General features: G+C 38.8%; 1 protein-coding gene and 1 long non-coding RNA gene across 5 annotated transcripts in view; one reads left to right on the forward strand and one right to left on the reverse strand.

The window, feature by feature from the left end:
- The window catches only part of LOC135315203 (uncharacterized), a 38,509-nt gene extending 34,667 nt beyond the window's left edge, over positions 1 to 3,842 (reverse strand). For 2 of the 3 annotated variants that reach the window (XR_010374648.1, XR_010374647.1), the window contains exon 1: positions 3,351 to 3,842. This is a non-coding gene — a long non-coding RNA (uncharacterized LOC135315203). The remainder of the gene's footprint in view (positions 1 to 3,350) is intronic. The other variant, XR_010374646.1, reaches the window with a different exon arrangement.
- The window catches only part of SNX29 (sorting nexin 29), a 246,919-nt gene that overhangs the window by 150,924 nt on the left and 76,815 nt on the right, over positions 1 to 19,180 (forward strand). The window lies entirely within an intron of this gene.

The following is a 19,180-nucleotide window of genomic DNA, read 5'->3' on the forward strand; positions in this document are numbered from 1 at the left end:
CCACAAAGAACTATGTAAAATTAAAATCACAAAGTTCCACTCACCTTTCATCCATTTTTCATATTCGCCAGGTCACCTTATAAATACAATTAACACAGTACTAGTTGTTGTCGGAGATTTATAAAAATTAGCTCCATTATTTATTTCTGATGGTGTTGGTGAAAAGCACATATAATGGTTCTGCTTGAGATTCTTGTATTTTCATCTTCATGAAATAGTATTTTTTGCTTTTCATATTAAGCAAAATAGCCTACTTAATTTTGAAACAAGTTTTCATCAAGTAAAGTAGATGCATTCAACAGTTGTGTAAATTCTGTAAGAGTCAAACACCTCACAAAGATTAAAGGTGTAAAAATACAAAATAGGTATACACTAGAAAAAAATATGGATTAAAATGTTTAGGTTTTAACGTATTATGAAATACACATCAGAAATATATTGTTCAATATGTAAGATTTTGTAATCATATTAAGAACTCTAGCTTCATGACAATAAAGACTCAATCTATAATTAATTTTTAGTAATGCAACATAATGTGTATATGACTATTTTAATATAGTAAGTGCTCGGAGAGACAAAGGAATGTAATTTTGGTAGGCAAAGATATGGAGATACTACACTTGCTGGCGCGATCTTAGCTCCCCTTGCTGTCATGATTTTGTAGCCCATTAAGCACATTCTTAAGTTTTTTCCTATGGAGGAAAGCACTTAAACTCAACCTGAACTTTAACACTTCTGTGTTTTTTCCAAGCATAGTTCCTCTTCCAAATTTTTGAGTCATTTGAGGATAGGATTATCTAGCTAGTGAAGTAACGGATCTGCTTCCAGGTGGTAAGAGAGGAGCTAATGGGCCAGGTTCACCTAGATCCACATGCTAGTGTGGTTCTACCTCTCCTCTCACCCCCAATTTGATTTTACACTGAGTAGAATGAAATTTGGCTACAGCTGAAATGTAATCATCTACCCAAAGACCAAGGCAAGACTAAGACTAAGAAAAGGCAAGACAAGATGATAGATTTGATGGCCTTTGTGCTGTCAGGAAAACTTCTACAATGGACTGGAAGTAGCTGGAGTAGCCACAGTGGAGAAGCCACATCCCTGCCATTTAAATTTGAGTTACAACTTGAGTTACAAACTCAGAAAACGCCATAGCCAAGTGACTCAAAAGAGAGCTCAGGACAAGAGGACCATATTACAATTACAGCTGGTCTGCATAAAAATTGAGAAAAACTGAACCACAGAATTCAATCAGTCTGTTGTGTAAACTAAAAATTGCCTTGAGAAAAAAAAATAGAATAACTTTCACATTAGGGAGCTTAAGGTATAATTTAGCAAAGTTACAATTCATGTAATACTATCATCCTTTATAAAATACTAGAATTAATGTTGTTTGAGGAAAAAAAAAGTTAATCAATATTGCACCTACAAAAATCAATGCTATTCCCACAAATAAGATCAGCCAAAGGCAGCAAGTACATCTTAATCAGGGAACACAACAGCAAGAGCTCTGGGGGGAACCTGGAGTGGTTGTCTAGGAAACAACAAAAAAGCCAGTCTATGAATACTGCTGTTAACAAGCAGTCAAGGTTCACACAGACAGTGCAACTTTGCAAGGGGCCATTTCTGAAAATTAGAATCTCTTCTGAGAATTCCCAAATAACAAAGTTTTTGAAGTGTTGCATAATTTAGACAAACAGGTGTGATTCGACAAGCAAAAAACCTGCAGCATTGCAGATAGACTGAGCCAGTCACTGCAACTTGCATATAAATTGTGCATTTTTATGAATGGCTGATTTTTCTCAAACCATCTTCACATCCACAGGTAAATAAACACCAATGAGAATCTGATACTGGCATATTTATTGTAGGTGTTAAATCTGTGCACAGACAATATTGAGACCCAGCACATAGTAACGTACTTTCCCAGTTGTAGCAGGTTGGTGGGATGAGGTGCTGGCAAAAGATGATTAAAATGTATATATTTTATTGTTTTTTTAATTTCATGCACATCTTAGCTTTCTGCAGATCAATCTGGAATGTCAGACAACTGCAACACATATCCTTTTTTATCAGATGTCCTTGGGTTTTGTTCCAATCAATTATTGGTTTTACTTATGAAAGGCAAATTTAAAGTTGATAAACAAAACTTGAATCTGCAAATTATCTTCCCATCCTGGATATCTGCAGTGTCACGGAGTCAGCATTAAAGGATAAACTTTGTAAATTGCCTGGTCAAACAAGAAAAAAGCATACTGTTTGGGTTTTGGGTTTTTCCCTCTAATTTGCAGCAGGACAGTATTATAGAAAGTTGAGAAATTTGAAGTGTTATTGATTGCAACATTTTTCCTATAATTTTCTTTTACAGGTGTTTTGGATCAAGGATATCAGTACCTGAAAATACTCGTTTGACTGTAGCCAAGAAACAGTTACCTGTGTAATATTACAGACACAGTGAGTGGTTGTCTCTCTAAACAGCAGGCGTGTGTGTTATCTCCGTGGCGCAGGAGGAAAGACCATTATGATAACGGGTGATCAGTAATGCCAGTTTCCCTGACACATTTTCTGTCATCCTCCTGAATTTCATCTCCTCTTAGATACCTGCTGACCAACCCAGCCTCATGGAGATTGGTATTACAGAGGGCTGAAATCTGAGCCCAGCAACAGCAATATAGATCTATCAATCCTGTAGCTCGTTAGAAAACACAGGGGTGGTATTTTCGGATGAGCTGAGGCATTTGTGCCCAGCTGCAGGTGGCATTTGGCTCGTGTGAAGTTGGGAGGGTGCACAGAGGTGTGACCTCCTTCCAGCCCTGGTCCCCGCAGGCGGCCAAGCCCTCCCTCAGGTGTCTGAAGGAGGCTCCTGTGCCCTTCACCCGCTCTTTTCCAGCTCAAAACAGTGTTTCAGGCGTGGCCGACAAGCTTTCCTCTCTGCACAAAACATCTCCCACCTTCTTCGCAGTGGAGGGATTTTCTCCTCTGAAAGGTCACCTCAGCTACCAGCCACCACCACTGACTACCGATTAGAGTTTCTGTGGAAACTTTTCCTTATTCTTCAATCTAAAATCTTCCCATACTTTCTTCCCGCAGGGTGCCCTTCTCTAGCAACCTTCTATAAATTAAAACTTGAGTGATTCCCCCCCCGGTGGAATACCTGTTCTACCCTGAAGCAGCTAACAGTGACCGCCAACATTTTCCGCACGCGCTACCCCTCAGCCCACCCCCGCCCTGCGCGGCCGCTTTAACCGTAAATGGCGGCAGGGCTGGAGGTAGGTGCCACGCTACAAACCGAGCTGCGGGGAGCAGGCGGCCTCTGTAGAGCCTGGAGGCTGTGGTGTCTGCTGTGTAAGTACCTCTAGAAAAGGTGGCTTAAAGCAGATTCCGAGGATCCTCACAGTGTCCCACAGATGTCGTAGGGGTGCCCGCATTTTCCTCCCAACTGGTCTGGTGTCACCACAGCGGTGCCCGGGTTTCCCTCACGAGTGGCTCGGTGTTGTCCCAGGGGTGCCCGGGTGTCTCTCACTGGCCGGTTGCAGCCGAATCGCTGAGGGGTGTCAGCCGGGCGGATTCTAGAACCGCCTGCGGGCAGCGCTGAGGGCTCAGCCCTGCTCCGGTGCCTCAGTGGCGCCTTCGCCTGTGCCCGCTGCCGGTCCTGGCGTCCTTCCCCTGACCTCTCCTGCCCTGGAAGAGATTAATATTTTTTTTTTTTTTTTAAAAGAGCTTTTAGCCTTAACTCTTTTGTTGTCCTAGGGTGACCCCACCGTGGGACACAGAGCTATACATGGGAAAACACATTTTGGAAAGCAGTGAACTGATGCTGATCAGTGCATGGCATGTCCTGTCCCCAGCATGCTGCTGCTGGCCAGGGCGGACAGCTGTTTGGCTTTGGAAAGAGGCACCAGATGTTTAATGCCTGTCTGTTCAGTGGGAAATGCCACGAGGCTCTTCAATGCTCAGCCCTTTATGATATTTCCCTTATGGTTGCCTTGCTTCTTTTGTTCTTCATTTGCAAACTGAAAGAGGGGGAAACTCGTGAATTAATAGAGGAGGAGGTGTCAAAATGTAAATGATTTTTTTTGCTAGTATTTACTCAATTTGCAACACTTGTCACTGAGGGAAGTAGTAGAGTTACTCATAAAGGAGAGATCCTGTGAAAAATCCTGTGACTTTTAATGTGGGAATTAGTGAAGCAGAAGATTCTGGAGGAAACCTGCAGTTTTCACCACCTCAGGAAGATCAATGAAGTTACACTTTGTACCTAAGTTGTGGTGAGTCCTCTGCTTTCACTGTTAATGTCATTAGCTCATTTGTAAAGGGTTCACTTCTTTTTACAAAAGTCCATAGCAAAATACTTGAATTAGTTGTTGAAACTTATAGGCACTACTCATTTCTGATATATATTTGTGCTATTGATGGAAGCCCTCAAAAAGCTTGGAAACCATCCAAACCTCTTAGCTCTTCAAAATTAAGCTAGAAACCTTTGTCCTTTCTCTTGCTATCCAGCCCAGTTATAGACTGGATGGTCTTTTGTCTTTGTATTTGTTTCTCCCTCGGTACTTTACTACAGCAGCACTCAGCTGCCAAATTAATCTAAAATTAAGTTTTCTACCATATATCTGAGGTTTCTGGGCCTCAGGAAGTACATGACTTGTGGTATGGGACAGGATTCAATTCAGTTATAATTTTTAATACAAGTTTAGGTAATAGCCCTTCGTAATTCTTTAGCCAATTATATCTGTCTGCTTGCAGACTACCTATCATACGTGGTTGCATTTAATTGTACAGCACTGCGTGAAGCTGGTAAATACAATTGTCCTCAACTTTTGATAGAATAGAGAAAGACAAACACATATGAATAACTTTCCTGGTATGACAGATGGGACTGCAGTAAGAGTATGGTCTTTATATTTCAGCTGCACTAATATGATATGGATCAGCATTACAAAATAAGCCCACTAACACTGTGGGTAAAGAGGAAGTCATTGGCAGGGCAAAGAAAAGACTTTATTAATATAATTTCCTAATCCTTTGCTCTAACTACTGAACCCTGTTGTCATTAAGGTCTCAAAATACTGTATTGTTATTCCTAAATTATAGTGTATTTTTATTCAAGGTTTGTTTTAATGTATTATGGAAGATGTTGACAAAGCAGAATTTCTTAAAGAATGACAACCTATCATGCAAAGCCTGCTTTATTTACAGTGTCTGTGACTCAGTGGACTGATGATACTGTCACTTGTTGGAGGTTACAAGTGGAAAAGGCTACAAATAAACCAAGTCTCTAGCTTCCTGATCATATGCAAGGAAATTGCTATGCAGTAATAGGAAATTATATAACTACGTAAGCACATATTTTACACAGCCCTGGAAGCAATTTTGCCCCATTGTCATATTTTTATACCTCTTTCTTTATTGGGGGTAGTGAAATGTGTGCCAGATACAAGTAAGTGTATGCTTGGTCTGTAAATTTCTATAGGAGAAATACTGGGAGAAGTCTGACCCTGACCTTCTTCCATTGCAAAGGGTTTTCAACAGCTTCTGTCTTTGAAAAAGGAATACAGAATTCTTCTGAATGTGAAGCAAATTAAAAATAATCTCTGTTCAGACTATGAGGGGTTACTTATTTAGTTCTCAGATCATGTCAGAGAACAGAACTCTCCAGTGTCTGCCATAAAAGGGCCTAGGACATCTTTCATAGCTTGTTATTTTCTGGTGATGTGCAGTGTAGTAGCTGTTGAGCAGGAAGATCCTGTGTGATTCAAGTTCCTGGTGTCTGTTAATAGTGGTGATTTAAAAAAACACCACACCAAAACAAACAAACAGTAACCCTACATTCCTGTGCCAATTAGGGATTAGCATACTGCAAACCAGCAAAATAACTGTAGCTGTTTTACTTGAGAAAAAAGTGTGGTGAACATGCAGAAAAGTCAGAGAGATAATCCTCACACAAAACTACATATTGCATTTAAAAAAGATATAGTTAGTAAAATATTAGTCTGTTGCTTTTAGATGTGGGAGGATAATTCATCCAATATGATTCAGGGAGCAAAGGCAGTCACAGGCCATATTTTCTCATGAATATTGATGGGATGTAATTGTACACATTGGTTGCGAGTATTTTGGATCATTACAGCTATGCCTCTTGTGAAGTGTCGTCTTTGCATTCCTGACTTTCACAGGGCTGTGAGGGCTTGGAAAAAGCAGTCACTGAGCAAACTTATGTTGAATGAGCATGTATATGGCTTCCTTTAGCAGAACCAGGAATCTTTGCTAAGCTCTCACGTAATGAATGAGCCTATAAAAGTAGAAGATGTGATGGTTAAATAGAATAAGGAAGGAAGATCAGTGCATGTTTCTTGAAGGTTAGCTATAGGGAAGGTCAGGGATTCAAGCATTAATCGTTGGGTTATGCACATATTTAACATGTACAATTACTGGGTACATCACTGCTACCTTTAAAATGCTGTGCCCTCTCTCCTCCTTCACAATAGCCCAGGACTGTATGTTTGCTTTCTTCCTCATAGAAGAAAAGATAAAGATAAAGGTTGTGCCCTTCCTATAAAGCTAATGAAAAGGGTAATTTCCCCCAATTTTCCTTCTGTACCGCTAAATTGGAGGCACTGGGATGGCTCCTCTGTAGAAGACACAGCTCCGCCTCTTTTTTCCATACTTCTTATACACAGCAAATCCACTTTCTATTTCTCTGGGAGTTTGAGGAGGTTTCTTCAGTGTTTGGAAATGAAGCGTCATTTTCTTTTCCTCACGGGAGGTCCCAACTTGATGTTTTGACTGCAGTGGAAAAGGAGAGCAGTGCTGTAAAACATTCAGGGCAGACATCATAGCCTCTTGATGGGTGTTTCCCAAGTTGTTGAGTCAACAGCACTATTCAGGATCATTGCCTGGACCCCAGGTTTGCATGATTTTGTACCTTCAAGGTGACTTTTCAAATCATTCTAAAGTTACTGAGCATGAATTTTAAAAAGATGGGGCAAAACTAGAAGCAGACGTGCTGTCCCTTTTGTGTTACTATAAAAAAAATAAAAGGTATAAGTAGACCATGGAGACCATGAGTTATAATAAAATTTGCTGGGTTTTCCAGGTTCTTTAGCTTTTACAGTTACTGAGGTGATTTGTATTGACAAGTCTCTAGGCTTTCATTCTCTTACAGGGTTTATCTTCCATGTTTTTGAAGTCAGCGTGAGTGGAATTTCACAAGTATGTCTGTTGTTTGCCTTTGGACACCATGTTTCTTAGGCTCTTCATTCTTGCTGTGGTTAGCTGTAGTGGAGATTTGATTCTTCTTCCTCTTTCTGTCTCTTCTGTAGAGCTTTGATGTACTGTTTCTGCAGTGCTTTGTCACTTTGGTCTTTTCTTACATTAGGAATATTTTTCACGCAGTTCTGGAGTAGCTAATACTGATTTAATTCTGACACTGTTGGTAATGGACACCTTGTTTAGATAGATTATTTGATCATAAAGCTGCAGAACAGAAATATTCACGTATTATTTCTTACAAGAGAAGGTCAGGTGTTTATAGTTGGTTGGGTTGTTTTTTTTTTTAAACACGTGTACATACTTCCAAATATTAGGTTTTCTAAACTATGAACTGTAGAGGATAGCAGGCTTGCCATTAGCTCTGTTTGCATGTTTTTCAACAGTTAGTAGCAAACTAAATATTGAACTGGAAATGGCAAACAAAGGTTGTAAAGGGAGAATATGCGATGCCGACTCTGGCTTCTGGGGAGGTGGAAGAAAAAAGGGGAAAAAAAATATATCTAGGTTTCCTAAATGTACATTTAACCCCCTTCTTGTCTGTTTGAATGTATTGTAGAATGTAAATCTCTATTACCTCATATTCCTTTGCCTTTCCAGCTGCCTTACTTTTTATGACATGCTGGATTCACATTAAGAGTAAGCCTTGACTCCTCTAATCTTTTATTTCATATTTGCATATAAACAGTAACTATGCAGCCCCGAAAGGAATGCTAATATTGCATCTATGTCATAATTAGTATTAAAAAATTTAAGAAAAAGGGAAAATGGGTTTACAGTTTGCTGTAGAACATTTTATTGAAACAGCTATTTATCATTCTAGATAGTAATTCAAAGTTGTAGTCTCTCCAAAGAGATTGCATACTAGGGATGAAAAGAAATAAGCCTCTCTTTTGTCATAAGCTTCCCTTATGACAAAAACGGACTGTCTTGCTTTGTACTGTAGTCTACTAAGATATCAAATCAGATTTGCTTATTCATCTGTGTAGCAATTATACAGTATAATATCTTCATCCATTTCACAGACTCATTAGTAATAACAAAATGTTGATATGTTTAATCCTACAAGGCAGACTGTCTCACATTTCATGTTGTTCTCAGAATGGTATAGGGTCAAGGAGACTTTGTGTTCTTAACATTATTTCCATATTCTTTAAATGCTTTGCAAGTTTATATAAGTCTCACTTGGGTTTTCCTCATTTTAAAAAAAGAACCTTATCCTTAAGAAACTTCATGTTTGCTTACAAATTCCTTTTAAGATGAAGTAACAAAAATTAGGTATTTCCCTCAAGGAATTTATTTTCAGTTTAAAAAAAATTCTTAAAAGAATTTTTTTTTGATAAGCTTTTCCCCAGGGTTTGTTAGCTGTACAGAAATCTGAGTAGGTCTGGTTATCCTGTGAGGGTTGTGTTTCATGTCTTAGACTTTCCAAACTGCTTGCTGCCTGTGATAGACCTTTCAAACTTTACATGTTGTAACGTTTTTGTGGTGAAGTGTCCTGAGAAAATATTCCTACAAGGTATATTTCTTCGATGCAACTTCAGTACGTGCTTACTGATGAGTATGCTAAATTAATTTGGTTGTGTAGATCCACCACCTGGATAATGAAACCCTGAAGTGCAGGAAGAGAGATAGTAACACTCCTGTTCATCATTTCTCTGTCCATTCCTTCAGAGTTCTGTTGTTGATCATAACACCAATAGTAGTAAAAATGCACAGAGGATCTTGTAGGGTGACTATGCAGTAGCATTCCTATAGTCTTTGTTTTCCATTTGTGGCACTGAGATCTCATTTCTCATGGCAGCGGTGTTAGAATTTGAATGGGAGAATCTTACGCTGCACTGTACCATCCTTGTGTTTTTCATAAGCATCTGCATGCAGTCTCCCTCTGCTACCTGAATTCTTATGGGGAAAATGGCTTCACTGTTCACTGAATCTCTAACTGTTGCATTTCTCTGGAAAGCGTCTTTGACATATAGCAGGATATGCCTGTAACTGCTAAGTGAGCTGTGCCTCAGTGAGAGTAGGGACAGAATAATTCCATTCTCATCTTTGTGTTACCTGCAGACTTCGCGTTGACACTTTTCTCCTTTGAGGCGAAAAGGGACCACTGCAGCTGTTAATCTGATGACAAGTTTTGTCTGTTGCAGAAGGCGTGAACAGGATTTGACCTAGGAGCATATGTGTGAAAGGTGATATAGTCTAGTGCCTATTCTTTGGGGAAACTGCTTTACGATATGATGAACATTCGGTCAGTTACTCCTGATAAGTGTTGCTGCAAGTGACCTAGAACTTTCTTTTGGTTTCTGTTTCTTTTCTAATCAGAAACATTTGCTTTGATCAGTCATCTTCCTATTTTCTTCTTCCTTTACCCCCAGGTACCAGTTTTTATCATTTCCCACAGCTCCATGCATACAAACACTATAAACAAGTAGTAAAGTGTCTGAGTCATCAGATATAGTTCCTCAGGGAGTCCTGCAGAAGAGAATTAGATCCTGATTTTTGCTGCTGTTGCTGTGCTTATGTTAAGAATCCCTTGACACTGATCTGGTACTCATTTAAAAGAAACAAATTCATAACCAGATGAAGTAGTTCATGAAAACCAGAGTATTTGTAATCTTCTGGAGGGTCTTATGTGCCTGCGAAACAACAGATACATATGTAGCAGTAACTCTTTCCCATTGGGTTTTAAAGCAAAAGTGGGAAATAACTGCCATTATTAACAACTAATACATTTGCATTTTTATTATATTATGCTGATGAAGAGTAGGACTGTGAATAAACTAATGTTAAAACTCAAAAGGGATGTTTTCTGGCTTGCGCCTTATGTGGAATCTCATTGCTGTGACAATTGCTGGTTTGATGCCTTCCCAAATGCTGCATTTTCAAATAGCTTCTTCCAGGGAAGGATCCTCAAAGAATTCCCTCCAGATCTGATAGCTCCTGCCATAACACAAATTATGGCTTTTAAGTCTGTTTCTGCTCAGCGTTCTTTGTATTGGAAAACAGTACCCAAAGTCATACATGAATGAAATATGGAAACATTAAATGAAAGGTCCATAAAATGTGTATAGACTATCCTTCTTCCAATCTATTATTTGCTAAGATGACCTTGCAAACTTGTGATGCGTATGTATTCCAGATGTTTTTAGTTATTTCTCTTGTTGAAAGATAATTATCTAGGAGTGTAAAATAAAGTCAGCACCAACCCAATATAATCTTAAGAAAAAGTGCTTTCTAGACATAGAAAGCATGCAGACAATAAAGCACACTGATAGCACACTAGTGCAGCTGAAACTAAATTTAGTAACAATATCATATGGTTGTTAGAATCTGGTGTACTGTAAATTATTAAACCTAATCCTGACAGTTGTCCCCTGCTTGTGGTCTTAAGAAAATGCTAAGAGCCATTAAACTAACAGAAGTCCTTGGCTTGTAATAATTTTGTAATGGCACTGGACTTGCATTGCCCATGGCAAGGGCATTGACTTAAAAAAAAATCTAGTGAAATCCAACACAGAGGGAAGAAGAAAAGGTAATAAATATATCTGAAAAATCTCAGTTATGATATGAGTTGAAATTGACATGTGGCAAATGGAGCAAGGACTGCAGTGATAGATTTACTACAGATTTCAAGAATTCCCAGTATTGATATTTATGTTGCTGAGAGAGGCCTACCAAAGGACATAGATGCTTTGGTCACCCATTTGTAGTGAAGTAATTTTTGAAGGCCAGCACTAATATGACATCTCCCTGTCCACACTGCTACACACCAGATTGTCATGTTTTCCATGTGGTGTGGAAAAAAAAAAAGCAAACTCTTTTCAAGCTTCCTGTTTTGAGAGAAACACCACTCTATTATTATTATTATAATATTCATATCACAGTCTAATAGGCACCTGTTTCAGAGCTTGTTTAACCTATAGTGCTATCATTGACTTATAAGAAGGGATCAGTTAAGTCTAATAGCCTTAGGCTATACTGTAATGCTATAGCTGAACATTACTGGTACTTAGTAGCTCCAAAACATACATACATACCTGATGTGATCTTCATATTCATCTTCAGGACCACCATCCTAGTCTGAGGCTCTTGGAAACAATGCTATTATTTAAAAGAGCCTCCATGTATCTGTAGGCGTGTGCACTCTCCAGACAGATAGGTTTTTGGTTAGTACTGATATCACTATGAAAATTCCACAAAATAAGTTCTCACTTATAACTGAAAAAAATAAATCTAAAATAATGAAATTGTGAAATATGTGATGTTCTAATAAAATTCAGGACTTTTCCCTGTTGTTTATCAGAAGTTTTTTAACTTGGAGAAATGTAGTATATACATAAAATTTTAAAATGCTTTTATTATGTGAAATATGCAGCATTCACTATGACTAATAAATGCCAGAAAACAGACTTAAATCGTAACAGATAGAGATGGGCCTTTGCTAATGCAGAGTGAAATCTATGGAGTACTGTGCAGAGTCTGGCTTGATATTACAAGTGTGTGCAAGCAGGTACTAGGAAGCATTGTTGAACTGTACTACTTGGTTTGTTTACAACCTGAGGCAAGAATTTAGGCAGGAGAGCATTAAGGAATATGTTACCTTATTATAAGTAGTTTATTGATTGTTACAAGAGTTTAATGAGGATAGCAAAAGGAAGACAAGAAGGATATATATTGAAATTTGTAGTTTGCTCTGTTTGAATTCCTGGTAGTAAAAAGACAGCATTGACTTTAATGAAACAGGGTAAAATGGAAAAGATAGGAAAGAGTAACATTCAGATCTAAAAGTAACAGTCTCAAATATTATATTGGACCACATATTTTATCTTTAATGAGATGATAAATTAAGGCTTTTGAAATGCAGTAATATGAAATAATGTATTTGTGTTCTAGCTCAGTAAAAAGTTTTTATCCACATTTGTGAATGTTATATATGTTAGTACTTGTACATCAAGTTGGTACTGCTATTAGTGCTATGGCTTTTGTATTTTGAACTGTGCTTTTGCACAGCAACTATTTTCTGTTGAGGTAGTACTCCTATATTAATTGTACTTCATTTGAATAAATACCTCAAGCTCCTTAACTTCTGAGTGCACAGCTTCTAAGAACGGACACAGCACAAGTATTACATTAGAAATAGGCTGAGCTTGACATGGCAAAAAACACTTTTTTTAGTGTATGGATAGCACTTTTTTAATTAACTAGGAATGCATTCCTCTCAGGATGCTAAGTTTGATTAGGCCAAAGAAATCTTAACCAATATTAAGCTGATGCTTATCTTCCAAGAGGAACCTGTTGTTACAGTAAGAGCATCTTGAAAGCATCTCTGGAGTTGACTTGAGTAAAACAGCTATGGACTGTTTATCCATCATGCCAGTTTTCAGAAATAAGTGGGAAGAAGTCCAAAAATACAATTAGTAGTATCTAAAGAGAGTAAGTGTGTGATATGCCTTGACAGCAAATGCAGCAGGTGAGAAATGTTTATTGAACTAGAAAATTATTGAGCATGAGAATATCCTTCCTGCTTCTGTTAAATTTGACATGGTGTGCCTGAGTGTTTGCAAGCAAATTACTTGACATTGCCAAACCCAAACAAGTAAAAATGAGTCAGGTCCCCAAAATTGTGATCAACTCAATATTTTAAAGACACACACACGCACGCACGCGCGCACACACACACACACACACACACACACAGACACACACACAAAAAAAAGTCCTGATATGTATATTGGTTAACAATGGCTGGCACTCAACTGATTGGCTTATTTTTTTCCTTTTATAACCCACACCTTGGTAACAGACTAATGTTGTTTCTTTATCTAGATTATAGTATTCAAATATTTTTTTTTTTAAATTCCTTTTGTTTTGCACCGCTGGGAATGAAAATTACCCTGGGAATAGTGTGTCAAGGAGCAAGGTCTTGGAATCTCAGCTGTAAATTGGGTTGATATTAGGGAGTTTTAGTAGTACCCTACATGTGGGCAGATGCTCTGTAGAAAAATGCCATTTTCCTGGGACTGTCGTCTTTGTGACTTTATCATTTATGTGAAACAAGCAAAAAAATAAATAAGGAAAAAACCCCAGCCTCTTCCATTTCTCTTTTTGCACATATATGTGTTGTTTCAGACAAATTTATTAGAGAAGAAAGAAAGTCAGAATTTCTTAAGGTTTGCTTGAGGTATACACTCAGTGGAATGTGATTCTAGCTGTAGTGACTTAATAGATATAAATGGCTTTTTTTCCAAAACCCTCATATTGACAAAAAGATTTGGCAGCCAAAATTTTGTATGTCTACAATACTAGGCATCTAGGAGATGAAATACAAAAACACATCTCTTCTTTTCATGCTTGAGTTCATGCACTCTAAAAGTTGAAAATCGCGATATACAAAAGCTATGAGCAGTAGATCAGACTGGCATTCTCTTTGAACCAATAAGACAGTTTTTAATTATATGAATAATTTACTAACAAGTAGCTTCTTACAAAATAACCTTGTCCCCATTTGTTACAAAGGACTTAAAGCTCTGTTTTCAAGCTGAGTGGAATTTTCAGAGTAAAATTCCAGGTTGTTGTAGATGTTGGGACTTGTGTTGTCTTTGTGACATGTCATTCCAGTTTGCCAACTTAAAGACCAATAAGCAAATGGCCGCAAAACAACATGGTACCCAGAATGTAAAACCAGGTCGGTGAGCTTTTTAATAACATTGTATTTTCTTTAACAAAAATGGAACTGTAAGCAGATCTGGGATCAGAGGATGCCAAAATAAGATTTTTTTTTTCCCATGAATATTTTATGCTCACTGTCAAGGAAAGAAGAGGTTATGAGCTTATTTCAGCTTAAGTACATGCTTTGAGCAGGGTTTGGACAGATGACCTCCAGAGGTGTCTTTCAAAATAAAATTTTCTCTCTTTTGGTGCTTGATGTATCAACAAAGCATGTCTGTATGTATGAAACAAAGTGAAATCATGTTTCTGATGTCTTTGCAGACAACAATATGCACAAGTGTAAAGAACCAGCATTTAGTAATATAGTAGTAAAATACTAGGGAATGTTCTGTTGCCTCCAGAATACTCCTGTACTTGCACATTAACGTACCAGAACTCCTTAACATATCAGAACGGTTCATGGAGGTCCAAAGAGGACACCCATAGGCCACACTCCTTGGTTTGGTTCCCAGCAATTATGGTAGGTTGTGCTGACTTTTGTTCATTTGTTAATTTAGCCTTTTCAGGGTTTTCACAGTCCAGTATCTGATTAATAGAGCCTATTATTGACATTCATGTGCTTCATTATCCCTTACTCCTAGTCCATGGAAAGACACAATTCTGGGCACTTCTGCTCAACCCGCTGATTGGCTTTGATAAAACCTTCCCTTGGTACCTGATGTCTCTTACAACCCCTTGCTTACTGAGGGACTTGTCACAGAGTATGAGAGTCTGGAGTCAAAGTTTTATCATAATTTATCTTGGACAGGAGACTGCATCTTGGAGCCTGAAAGTCTTAGGATGTTGGATTTTTTTTTCTAAAGAAATTCAGCAGACTGAAGTGAGTGGCAAACTTTTTGCTTACTTGAGACTGGTATGCATATTAATATTCTTCAGAAAAGCAATGTGAAGGACAGTATAACCAGTCACCTTGTGATATAGTTGTTCTGTAGTTGCTATATGAATATGAAATTATGTCAATGAGCTAAGGTTACTTCTTTTTCTCCGCACGTCAATAAATAGAAGTATTACATGTGCTTAGAGCTCTAATATGATTATGTCTCCACAGGATACCAGGATTTAATGTGTTGCGTAGAAAGTTTAACATATAGTATTATGCTTTTTGCTTACTGTATTTGCAACCACTGTTGGTGTGAAAACTTGAGGTGACTCTAAAAATAACATTCATTTTGTATGTTACAAAAGAAAAAAGCATTCATTGATTGTCATGAAAGAGGTTTCACAGCCAACGAGGATCATTGTTGAAGCATGATTAGTCAGATGATGATCTAGCATATGCAGGTAGAATCTAAAAGTATTAGTGTGTCTGAAACAAGTTAATTTGTCCACCCTAATCTATGTTTCACGTAATTGTGATGACAAAGAAAGTGATGCATTTTTAGTGTCCAAGAAGCCAAGAGAAATTGTCATTATTTAAAATTAAGAATAGTTCGAATCAGTAAGATAATATCAAGACAGGGCCCTGCAATATTATTCCATCCTCATTTTTTGAGACTCCGAAGTAGTAAAAATTCCCAGGGATTTTGTAATTTACTTGTGATCATAAGCAGTCTTTAAATTGGTTTAGAAGTGAAGTTCCAGATTAATGTGTCCTATTGCATCCCTTAGGCTGCTTCTTTTTTCCATATTCAGTTCTAATAGCACTATATACTGACAGTTCTTGTATATACAAAGGAGAAAGCTATTTGGAGGGCAGTGATTAGGTACCTCCTAATGGATGGTTGCCAAAATTACTTTTCCCTGAGTTCTTGCCCTGTAATTCTCAGTGAACTCAGTGGTACTGCAGGTCATTCTCTGTTCAAATGAAAACCAGTGTCTGAAGATGGGCATTTGAAAGCAGGAATGTGTAAATATTTTTGAAATGTTTAAGTCTCTATGCCAGCATTTGCTTTCAGAAATGCCACCTTTCATACATAGATCCATTTTCTTCTCTTTCCTTGCAATGTAAAAAATGACCAATCTTAAAGAATTGCAGATGCCATATTGTAGGATTTAAGCAATCTGTAATCATTAGACAAAATAACCTAGAGTTAACCACTTTCTTTCTTGTTCCTTTGTACATAGCACAATGTGGTTATTGTAGTTATTGACCACCTTAAGAGGCATTATTCTGACACTGTGCAGCTCTCCTGGTGTTCAGAGTAATGCATCGAGCCTGCAGTAGCTTTTCAAGTGTGGGTGAGGCTGGCAGCTGTATTAGGATATGTAGTTCAGTAGCTCTTTTTTTTTTTGTTGTTGTATAACATCATCATAGTTTGGTGAGACGTTTTCCCAAAGAGTCCTGCTTTGACTGAAGCACTTAAATGTGATGGAATCACAGAAACTAGTGGGGATAGAATCATAGAATGGTTTAGGTTGGAAGGGACTGTTAAAGGTCATCTAGTCCAACCCCTCTGCAGTGAACAGGGACGTCTTCAAGTAGATCAGGTTGCTCAGAGCCCCGTCCAACATGACCTTGAATGTTTCTAGGGATGGAACATCTACCACCTCTCTGGGCAACCTGTTCCACTGTTTCACCACCCTCACTGTAACACAGTTTTTCCTTATATCCAGTCTAAATCTACCCTCCTTTAGTTTAAAACCATTACCCCATGTCCTGTCACAACAGGCCTTGCTAAAGTGGTTGCTTTCATCTTTCCTATAATCCCCCTTTAAGTACTGGAAGGCTGCAATAAGGTTTCCCTGCAGCCTTCTCTTCTCGAGGCTGAACAGCCCCCACTCTCTCAGCATGTCCTCGTAGGACTGGTTCTCCAGCCCTTGGATCTGCTCCAACAGGTCCATGTCCTTCTTGTGCTGAGAACTCCAGAGCTGGACACAGTACTCCAGGTGGGGGCTCATCAGAGCAGATTAGAGGGGCAGAAACGCCTCCCTCGACAGGCTGTCCACGCTGCTTTTGATGCAGCCCAGGATATGGTTGGCCTTCTGGGCTGCAAGCGCACATTGTTGGCTCATGTCCAGCTTTTTGTCCACCAGCACCCCTAGGTCCTTCTCCACAGGGCTGATCTCAATGTCTTCATCCCCCAGCCTGTATTGATATAGGGGATTGCCCCGACTCAGGTGCAGGGCCTTGCACTTGGCCTTGTTGAACCTCATGAGGTTCTCACAGGCCCACCTTTCCAGCCTGTCTAGATCTCTCTGGATGACATCCTGTCCTTCTGGCGTGTCAACTTCCCTGCTCAGCTTGGTGTCATCTGCAGACTTGCTAAGGGTGCACTGATCCCACTGTCTATGTCATTGATGAAGATATTAAATGGTACCGGACCCAGTATGGACCCCTGAGGGACACCACTCGTCATTGGTCTCCATCTGGACATCGAGCCATTGACCACTACCTTCTGTATGTGACCATCCAGCCAGTTCCTTATCCACTGAACAGTCCACCCATCAAGTCCATATCTCTCCAGTTTAGAGAGAAGGATGCTGTGGGGGACTGTGTCAAAGGCCATACAGAAGTCCAGATAGATGACATCCATAGTTCTTCCCTTGTCCACTGATGTAGTCACTCCATCACAGAAGGCCACTAGGTTGGTCAGGCAGGACTTGCCCTTGGTGAAGCCATGCTGGCTGCCTCGAATCACCTCCCTGTCCTCCATGTGCTTTAGCATAGCTTCTAGGAGGATCTGTTCCATGATCTTCCCTGGCACAGGGGTGAGGCTGACAGGATGGTAGTTCCCTGGGTCCTCCTTTCTTTTAAAGATGGGATAGCTGGTGCTTAGCTGACTTTGAAAGCCTTGTCAGTTATTTACTGGAACAGAATGAAAAAAAATAAAGTGTTTGTAATGGGAATTTTAAAAATTGTTGCAAAAATATTTGGCAAATCTAATTTTTCCTAAGATAGGAAACCATCATCTTCCATTGGTCGTCCCAAAATCTTCCACTAGGTAACCAATGTAGAGGACATAAATGTTTGATAAATACTCTGACAGACACAGAACTTGAAAAAATTTTGTGCAAATGTTCTGGACCAGCCAAATTGTTCTGCTGTTATTTCTGAAACCATATATACACACTACCTTCCAGAGGTGCTGCCTTATTTTCTCTCTTCGGCTGGATGGAATTGCAGAGAGACTAAGACTACATTGGCTATTGGCACAAAAATAAATGCATCAGGCTACGAATTCTTACATCCACAACTGTGGTGAAAAATAGGTTTTCTTAAACAGGAACAAAGCATATACAATTCTTATGTATGATCGGGATGTACTCTACAACAGGGAAATGTTACCGTTTCATGTTGCTTTTAAAGTCAGTGCTTCATTTTGACTGTGGGTTTCAGCCTTTTGAACAAATGCTTTTGTTCTGCAACTTGCTCAAGCATCCAGATTTATGTAGTTTTATTACACCACCTGGAATTGAAAGAAAAGGAAATGTTTACTGAAAATTGCTGTCTGCTAGAGGTGAATTATCAGATCTGCTTTTCTTGAGACAAATGTTGAAAAGAGCTTCGTAAAGACTTCTATAATTTGTAGCTCATTGACAAGTTAATCAATACTAGTGTGGATGCTTTCAGCTGGGCTTTTCTGCAAAGATTGTTCAAAGTGTGATAGCTGATAGAGATGTCTCTGGTGTATGTTGTGCTAGGTGGCAGTGTTGAAGAGGCTCTCTGTGTCTTGAAGCAGACGCTGGTATGTTTATAAAAATGCATGTGTTGAACATAAGTATGAAAAGGGCTTTTTCTCATGCTTTCTTCCTCCTTGTGCATACATTTTCAAAAGAAATCCCCATTGCTCTTAGGATAGAGTGTGCTCTGTGTTGTGGCAGTGATAAAGAGAACAGTGATCAGTCTCGCTTAACAAAACTAGATGATCAACGCGCTTTATCAACTGACTTCAGCTGTAGGAGCACTCATGGTGGGTAGGGATTACTTTGTCTTTCAGAAGAAATATTGTAAGCCTGTGAACCAGACTGATCATCTGCTCTAGCTTAAGCAAATAAGGTACGGTGATCTGAAGTATATTCCGTATATCAAAGCAGTATTTTGCTTTCTTGGTCTCAATTTCCAGCAGAAAGTGGAAAACATGCTCTTGAGAGTGAGGTCAAAAACATATGATGAATGCAACTCTACAATCTGAAGCATGCCTCACTGGGAGTTTCTCTTAGTTAACACACAGTGTAATTTATGTGTAAAGATGAGGGGGAGTTCTAATTATGCGTTTAGTGAATATGATATAAGATCATT

This window comes from Phalacrocorax carbo, chromosome 10, assembly GCF_963921805.1.
Source record: "Phalacrocorax carbo chromosome 10, bPhaCar2.1, whole genome shotgun sequence".
Classification (NCBI taxonomy): domain Eukaryota; kingdom Metazoa; phylum Chordata; class Aves; order Suliformes; family Phalacrocoracidae; genus Phalacrocorax; species Phalacrocorax carbo.